The 8913-nt window shown below is 37.8% G+C and overlaps 1 long non-coding RNA gene across 1 annotated transcript; it reads left to right on the top strand.

Annotated features, from left to right (window-relative positions):
* The first annotated feature begins 7341 nt into the window (after positions 1 to 7341).
* LOC136069383 (uncharacterized) lies at positions 7342 to 8805 on the top strand. The gene is made up of 3 exons (XR_010630624.1): positions 7342 to 7522; positions 7652 to 7716; positions 8438 to 8805. It is a non-coding gene; the product is annotated as an uncharacterized LOC136069383 (long non-coding RNA).
* The last annotated feature ends 108 nt before the right edge of the window (positions 8806 to 8913 follow it).

The following is an 8913-nucleotide window of genomic DNA, read 5'->3' as shown; positions in this document are numbered from 1 at the left end:
CTTGCCTAGACGCAACTATAAACTTTGACATGCCCTGTAAAAAAACAAGTCAAAAAAAAAATAAAAAAAAAAATAAAAAAAGAGACGAGGAAGAAAAATGAATCATTGCTCAAGACGAGATAGGAGTATTACCTTAAAGAGATCATGAACACCAGAATGTTCAAAATCTTTAAGGGACATATCATAGCAAGCGTTTATGTCTTCGTCCGTCACAGCCTTCTTAAAGCGTTCCCAAGCCAAGTCCTCATTCTCAATGATATTGGAGGAGGCCGTCCTGGGAGGCTGAGACGGAGTTGACACAGTCCTGGACGGAGTGGCCTGGGACGGGTGGTCTCGACTGGAGTGGACGAGTCCACATCAACTACCTGCAATGGCTGTTGAGACGAGGGAGGTTTGATCACTTGAGTCGAGCTGGGCTTGGCTTTTTTGCCTCGACGACTGGGGAGATTTCCCAAGTCCAAGGTCCTTGACAAAGTTTTCCTCTTCTCCCCAGTCGTAGGACGAGTTTGAACATCGCCCTCAGGATGATCCCCCTCAGTAGCCATGTCTTTTCCCTTGTTTCCCTTCATTGTTGCCATTCCTTTTTTACAAAAAAAAAAAAAAGAGATAAAAACACCTTTAGAGATAAAAAAAAACAAAGTGCAAGGACGATAAGGACTAGAAACTTACTTCTCCTTACTGTGACCTCGTGAGCAATAGCTTCGTCGGATGGATTAGGACCCAAACCCACTTGGCAAGGCGTCTAAGTGAGACCAAGGAGTGAAAGTCCCTATCCACATGAAGACGAGCTCTGTGGACGCGGTCACGAAAAAACTTACTTAAGGACGGACGTTCAACAGCTGAAATAAAACATACTCCTGTTAGTTGGCCGTTGATATTAAAAATAAATAAACAAATATAAAGACAAAAAGAAAAAGAAAAAGGGAACAACTTACCTTCAGGACGAAGGTTTCCTAGGTCCCCAGTATAACGGCCAAACGAGTCCCGGCCAACGTCTACAGGGTTTCCAGCCCAGAAGCCGGAGACGAAGAAAAATTCAGTCTTCCATTTTCTGTCAGACGAGGCCAAGGACTTGATCAACCTACAATCTTTACCCCTGGCTGTAAATTGGTGGAAGCCAGGGGATTGGTGTATCTCTGAAGGTTTGTAGCAATAAAGGAACTCGTCCACAGTAAGAGGACAGTCCCTTCCAAATACTTCACCCACAAAACTTGCATTGAGACGATTAGTCTCCATGCATTTGGGTTGAATTGACATATTCCTAAACCTAACCTAATTAACAACTCCCTAGTAAACGCGTTCGAAGGAAATCTTAAACCCCCAAGAGGTAAGCTTCATAGACGCCAATCCCGAAGCGAGGGTTGCAACACCACTCTCCTCGGACGGGTAACCTAGGGTTAAACTCGTCTGGGATTTGGTACCACTCCCTAAGGTTCCTCAGTCTTTGCTCGTCCGTCTTGGAGGGGATATCTATTGCACAACTATACACAGTTACTTCCTCTTCATCTAAGGGATTAGGACGAGGGGCACTGGACGAAGTACCAGCTTGAGACCCAGAGGCCTTCCTAAGCTGTTCCTGTAAAACTTCCACAGGAAGCCCAGGGACGCCAGAGACGTACTCCTCGTCCGTGGTGTTCCCCCCACTACTATCACTATTGCTACTGGAACTATCGTAACTACTCTCGTCATTATATTCGTCTATAGCCTTATCTATACTATCGCTAGACGAGGAAAGTACAATATCTACCATCTTAACAGGAAAACTAAGGACGAGAAAAAGAAAAATACCTGGATCTAGGATGGAGGAAGGCTATAGACGCGAGAAGCTTCTAGACGAATATCTAAGACGAGGAAGGACAAGGAAAGGAATTTTAGAAATGAAGAGGGTACCGGAGGTATTCCACTATTTATAGGGAGCAAGCTCAGGCATCTGAAGCGACGTAGCCCAATCATTAAGAGACACGTGGCACGCTCCTCGGGTAGATCAATCGACGAGATTTTTCCACCAACAAATTCTTGACACGTGGCACACCAAACTGCTACTAACACACCTTATTTGTCTTAGGACGACCCAATGAACAAGAGGGCAACTGATGATGCCATAAAACACCACCTTGAAAAATTGTCCATATAGCTCGTCTACGGAAAAAAGAAAGATGGCACAGCCAAGTTGCCTCGTCCGTCCCAAAGGACGGACGAGGAAGGCATGGCCATGCTAAGGCACGTCCACCCCTAGTTAGGGATGGACGAGCCAAGCATTCGTGACTTAACCAATAAATCAAAACCTCCATTGCTCACAGTGAGACACCGGTTCAGATGAAGCAACTTCTACGGAAGTTATGGAAGATACCTCCGATTTTGATGAACTCCTTGACAATAGGAACGGTTATCAGAGCAAATAACCGTTCCATACACTATATAAACACGATTCTGCGTAGAGGTAAAGGATTCTGACTTTTTCATTTTAAGAAGGGAATAAACACGAATATTTTTCCTCTCTATTCCAGCCTTCTAACTTCATCATCGGAGGGTCATAGGCCGGCCTCCACCAGTCTTTACTCTGATTGAGTTTGGTTTTACAGGATTCAATTCTCAAGATTGTTGAAGTCTGAAGAGTTTCAACCCACTGATCTTCAAGGAATTATCAATAATATTATAATGTAACTTTTTAGATAGTAGCGTCAATCAAACTTTTATGATATTGTATTTGACGATGAGTCTGATTTCCTAAGCTACATCACATATTTTTTTAACTTGCTCACTAATTTGTTTCATGCACGAATTGGTCTTGTTAGTTGTTGCCCTCAATATATTGCACTTGTAGCGTGCTTTGTGGTCAACTTTGAACATTTGTGTCTTGAGTGAGTTTGAGAGTTTTTAAGAGAAATCTACATGATATATAAGTGTCACATACATTAGAATCTCTTCTATTCATAGAGAAAATTTTATCATCATATCATTTGTGGATTTTTAAGGAATCCTTATGAATTTGAGGATTTGCATTTAACTATGTATAACAAATTTAATTTTAATAAAATCCATATTTTATATTTATTTCTATATTAGTTTATAAATCTAATATGTAATAAAGTTAATTAATAAATCTTTTGTAATAAAGTTTATAGCATTTTTCTTTTTCTTTTTTTCTTTTTTTGGGTAATTACCCAAAACACAGCCTAGCAATTAGCAACAAACCCTTGCGCCCTTGGAAATGAACAACAATCACGTACACTTATTAGACCTATCTTAATTTGAAGCAGGTGTGAAAGTTAAACATGACCAATGATTATGATTATAAAGCATCTTAAGCATTGTCGTGGAAATTTGAAAGTGTTTCGATCATGACTGACCACTATCGATCATTGACATTTTAGTTGGACTGACCAATTACTTCTTCATGACCGATACAGTGGTTGACAAACCAAGCAAACCTTCTAGCACGCAAAGGAAACCTTCTAGCACGCAAAGCAATTGTACAGAACATGACCAATCTTTATATTAGGCCCATTATTTTTTTAAGACCCATTCTCGGTCTTTATGTATTAGATACGAATTTTTATGTACCGATTAGGGTTTACCTAAAAAAAAGTAAAAAACAAAGAAAGAAAGAAAGAGTGCCGATGATGAGACCACAGTTATAGAAGTTGGTCTATTATACAGTAATGTTTTCTCCAAAAGTTTGGTGGAAAAATATTAGGTGTCAATAGAATGACGTGCATGACCAACAGGGGCGGTGTTACCTTAAGGCCAGGGGTTCAAATGACCCCTTGACCTGGCCAATTTATATATATATATATATATAATTTTTAATAAATTTTTTTTTTTGAGTCCTTAAAATAAAAAATTTGAACCTCCTGACTTTAAATTTTGTTTAAACTCAGCTGATATAAGTTTGAATATGATCAGAACTCACAACTAATATCATTTTTTTTCCTACCTGTAACAACTTGTCACCTAGGTTTTATTGTGAAAGTGTTGTGTTAATAGCACTATTCATAAAATATTTAATTTTATAAGAAAAAAAATTTTCAAATTTTTGCTCATTTATAAAATAAAAAATAAAAAAAACCTTTTTTTTCCAAGACTTTGGCTTACTTTTCCAATGATAGCAAAATAAAGTTGTTTTTCCTTGCACTTTCCTCTTCATCAACAAAAGAGTACACCACTGTTACAACCAACAAATCTGTATCTATATCTGTGATTATTTTCTCATTCTCTCTATCTTTCTTTTTCCCTTCTATTTTTTCTTATGCTCTGTTTAGATGTCTAAAAAAGGAGGGGGAGTAGAGTAAAGGGAGGGAGAGTAATTCAATTACCTTGTTTGGAAGTTTTTTAAGGCACTGCACCTATTTCTAAGGCACCATATAGAATGGCACCCACAGAGTTGAAAGAACTGAAGGAGCAATTGGTAGAATTGCTGGACAAAGGGTTTATTCGCCCTAGTGCCGCACCTTGGGGAGCTCCAGTTTTATTTTTCAAGAAAAATGATGGGTCTATGAGGTTATGTATTGATTACTGTGAGCTTAATAGAGTCACCATAAAGAATAAATATCATTTGCCTCATATTGATGACCTATTTGATCAATTGTAAGGAGCACAAGTCTTTTCTAAGATTAATCTTCATTCTGGTGACCACCAGTTGAAGATTAAGGTTGAGGATATACCAAAGACAGCCTTTCGAACTAGATATGTTCATTATGAATTTTTGGTAATGTCGTTTGGATTAACTAATGCCCCTGCTGCTTTTATGGATTTGATGAATAGGGTATTTCATGAGTACTTTGATCGATTTGTCATTGTGTTCATTGATGATATTTTGATTTATTCTAAGAGTCAAGAAGAGCATGAAGAACACTTGAGTATTGTTGAACAGATTCTAAGAGAAAGGAAGTTGTATGCTAAGCTGAAGAAGTGTGAATTCTGGCTGAATCAAGTAGTGTTCTTGGGTCATGTGATATCTAAGGATGGAATTACAGTGAATCCTAATAAGATAGAAGCGGTGGTTAATTGGGATAGGCCTACAAATGTGAGTGAGGTTAGAAGTTTCTTGGGCCTTGTTGGTTACTATAGAAGATTTGTAGAGGGATTTTCCTGCATTGCAACTCCTTTGACACAATTAACTCAAAAGAATGTTAAATTCGAGTGGAAGGAAGAATGTGAGAAAAACTTCCAAGAGCTAAAGCGGAGATTGGTCACAGCTCCAGTGTTAACTATCCCTTCAGGTACAGGGGGTTTTGTCATTTATAGTGATGCTTCTCATAAGGGACTTGGTTGTGTGTTGATGCAAAATGGGAAGGTCGTGGCATATGCCTTTCATCAGTTGAAAAATTATGAGAAAAATTACCCCACTCATGACTTGAAGTTGGTTGCAGTTGTTTTTGCTTTGAAAATTTGGAGACATTATTTGTATGGGGAAAGATGCGAGATTTTCACTGATCATAAAAGTTTAATGTATTTCTTTACCCAGAAGGAGTTAAATATGAGGCAACGGAGATGGTTGGAACTGGTTAAGGATTATGATTGTTCTATTGACTATCAACCTGGTAAGGCTAATGTGTAGCTGATGCTCTTAGTAGAAAGCCTCCAAGTTTTTCAGCTGCTTTGCTAACCACTCGAAATGAAATTATTCAGGATCTTGAAAGGACGGAGATTGAGGTTGTTATGGGCCATTCTGAGGCCTACTTGGCTAGTTTGAGTATTCAACCAACCTTGGTAGAAAGAATTAAATAGTCACAGGCTGATGACCCACACTTAAAGAAAATCATGGATGAGGTGTGTAGTGGAAAGAAATCTGAATTTTCTATCTCTGAGGATGGTGCTTTGAGATTTAGGAGTAGACTTTGTGTGCCAAATGATACATTGATTAAAAAGGAGATTCTAAAGGAGGCTCACTATTCCCCATATACAATACATCCAGGTAATACAAACATGTACCATGATTATCATGAAAACTTTTGGTGGAATAATATGAAAAGGGAGATTGCTCACTTTGTAGAGCAATGTTTGACTTGTCAGTAGGTTAAGGTGTTGCATCAACGACCCTCGAGTTTGTTGCAACCACTTCCTATTCCCCAATGGAAGTGGGAGAAAATTACTATGGATTTTGTTTCAGGATTGCCGAGATCTCCTAAAGGTCATGAGGCTATTTGGGTGATTGTTGATAGAATGAAAAAATTGACTCATTTTCTCCCTATTCGGATGAACTACTCCCTTGATCAGTTAGCTCAGCTCTATGTTGATGAGATTGTGAGACTTCATGGAATACCTACTTCTATTGTTTCAGATAGAGATCCAAGGTTTACTTCACATTTTTGGGGTGGTGTGCAAAAGGCCTTGGGAACTAGATTGGACTTTAGCACAACTTTCCACCCTCAGATAGATGGACAATCTAAAAGGACTATTCAAACTCTAGAAGATATGTTGAGAGCATGTGTTTTGGATTTTAAAGGGAGTTGGGCTAGTCACTTACCTTTGGTGGAGTTTGCTTACAATAATAGTTACCATTCAAGTATTAAAGTAGCACCTTATGAGGCTTTGTATGGGAGAAAGTGTAGATCCCCAATTTGTTGGGATGAGGTGGGAGAACGAAAAATCTTGGGGTGAGAGATTATTCAGAGGACTTGTGAAAAGGTAAATATGATTCGTGATCGACTACGAGCAGCCCAAAGTAGACAAAAAAGCTATTATGACATTAAAAGGAAGGCTTTGGAACTTGAAATTGGAGAAAAGGTTTTCCTACGGGTTTCACCTATGAAAGGAGTAATGAGATTTGGCAAAAAGGGTAAGTTAAGCCCTAGGTTTGTAGGGCCTTTCGAGGTCTTGGAGAGAGTGGGCAAAGTTGCATATAGAATTGCCCTACCACCAACCCTGTCAGGAATTCATAATGTTTTCCATGAGTTTATGTTGAGGAAATACATTCCTGACCCTTCACATGTTTTGAGCTATAAGCCTCTTTAAATTAGAGATGATTTGTCATATGAAGAAGTTCTGGTAGAGATTTTGGATTGTAAGAAGCAAGTGCTACGCAATAGAACAATATCTTGGGTAAAGGTGCTTTGGAAGAATCATTCGACGAAAGAGGCATCTTGGGAGCATGAGGATGATATGTTGTCAAGATACCGAAGCCTTTTTCAAGATCAAGGTACATAAAATTTCGAGGACGAAATTTTTATAAGAGGGGAAGAATGTAACGTCCCAGAAAAACCAAAAAAAAAAGAAAAAGAAAAAAGAAAAAGAAAAAGTGGAAGTCAAATTTTTTAGTGGACCACACATGCCCCAACTAACCCAACAATCCCCCACCACTCATTTTCACACACCATCCCTTTTCTCTCTTTTGGCCGGCCATCTCTTTTCTTCATTTCATTTTCTTTCTTTTCTCTTTACTTAAACACACACACTCACTTCCACACTCACCCACCAGACTCCACTCCAAACTACACCATCTCACCATCATTTTTTTCTGGCAAGATCACCGAAAAAAATCCTTAGGAACCCCTAAGCATCTTCATCCCTTTTATTTGAGGTAAAATTTTCTTATCTTTTTGGTGGGTTTTATATTTTGCTTGAGGTTATATTTTTATCCAAGTTTTAATAATGATACCCATGTGATATATGAGTATTGGAAGTGATATTTATGTGTTTTTATGTATAGGTTTTGTATTGGTGGAATTATTTGATGAGTGGGTATATGGTTGGTGCTAATGATGACTACCTAAGGTATATTTATGGTGGAAAATTTAGGGGTTTTAAGTTATAACATGTGATGGTTGGTAAATCTAATTTTTCCATTGCCATTGGGTTTATTTGGAGTTAGTTGAAGTTCTAAATTTCTTGTCTTTGAGGATATTTTGATTTTGCTTTCATGGGTCTCTTAATGATGTAGTGTAAATTTTATGGAAGCAAGTCATAAAGTTGGAGATGATATTAAATGGGTTAACTTTATAAATTGAAGTTTATGCCTTGTGAATCAAATTGTTGAGAAACTTTGGAAGTGGAATGTATTATTATTGAAAAAGTTAAATACTAGGCTTGTTTAATTAAGTGCTCTTTTGGTAATTCCTAAATTGTATCTAGCTACAATTTGGTATTGTATTTAGGAAAACGCATGAATTGTTGATTTGAAAAAATGAGCATCTTTTATTTAATCTTTGATAAGGAAATCATGAATTTTATGGTATATTAGAAAATTTAAAGATTCTCATCTTGTCTTGTTATGTGGGAAATTAATAGAAAATCTCTTGACAAGAATGAAGTTGAAAACCTTACAAACTTTGTAGAAGTTAGATTATTTAAAGTTTTTCTAAAACTATCTAGATATAAACTATGTGTTTTAAAGTAATGTAACTATGAGATTTATATGTTTTTAACACCATTCCATGTGTAATTTCCTGGTGATCACCCGATTTGGTTCTCGTATTCTTTGTGACAACGGAATCAGATCCAGGTTAGTGCCTTTTCACTTTGGATAACGCATTCTTCCTTACTGCCCATGGGGGGGGAAGAGTTTCCTTGATTGTGTGTGGGTGAGGCTGCTGTCCATGAGGCCAAAAGACGATATGCAAAAGAGGTCCTATTTGACGCACTCTCTCTGCTGCTCATGGGGGGAGAGAAAAATCTCGAGGGTATAGGTGAAACTACTGTCCATGGGGCCAAGAGTCTGCATACCAAAGAGGATAATGCCAATTATGAATGGGTGGATCTCCTGACTGGTCTATATGGCAGTGTGGTAAATTTGTGATAAATTACCTTATGTTAGATTTTATGCCTTTGGAAATTATATTGTTGGTGCTCACAGATTCTAGTATATAGTTTCAAGGTATTTACTTTGAAAAACTTTGTGTTTCATTATTAAATCATTCTTGTCATATTATATTTTTATTATTGAAAATGAAACTTGCATTCCCCCCCCCCCCC

This window comes from Quercus suber, unplaced genomic scaffold (assembly GCF_002906115.3).
Source record: "Quercus suber isolate HL8 unplaced genomic scaffold, Cork oak 2.0 scaffold_166, whole genome shotgun sequence".
NCBI lineage: Eukaryota > Viridiplantae > Streptophyta > Magnoliopsida > Fagales > Fagaceae > Quercus > Quercus suber.
Note: the sequence above shows the minus strand (reverse complement) of the source record. Positions and strands in the feature narration are given on the sequence as shown.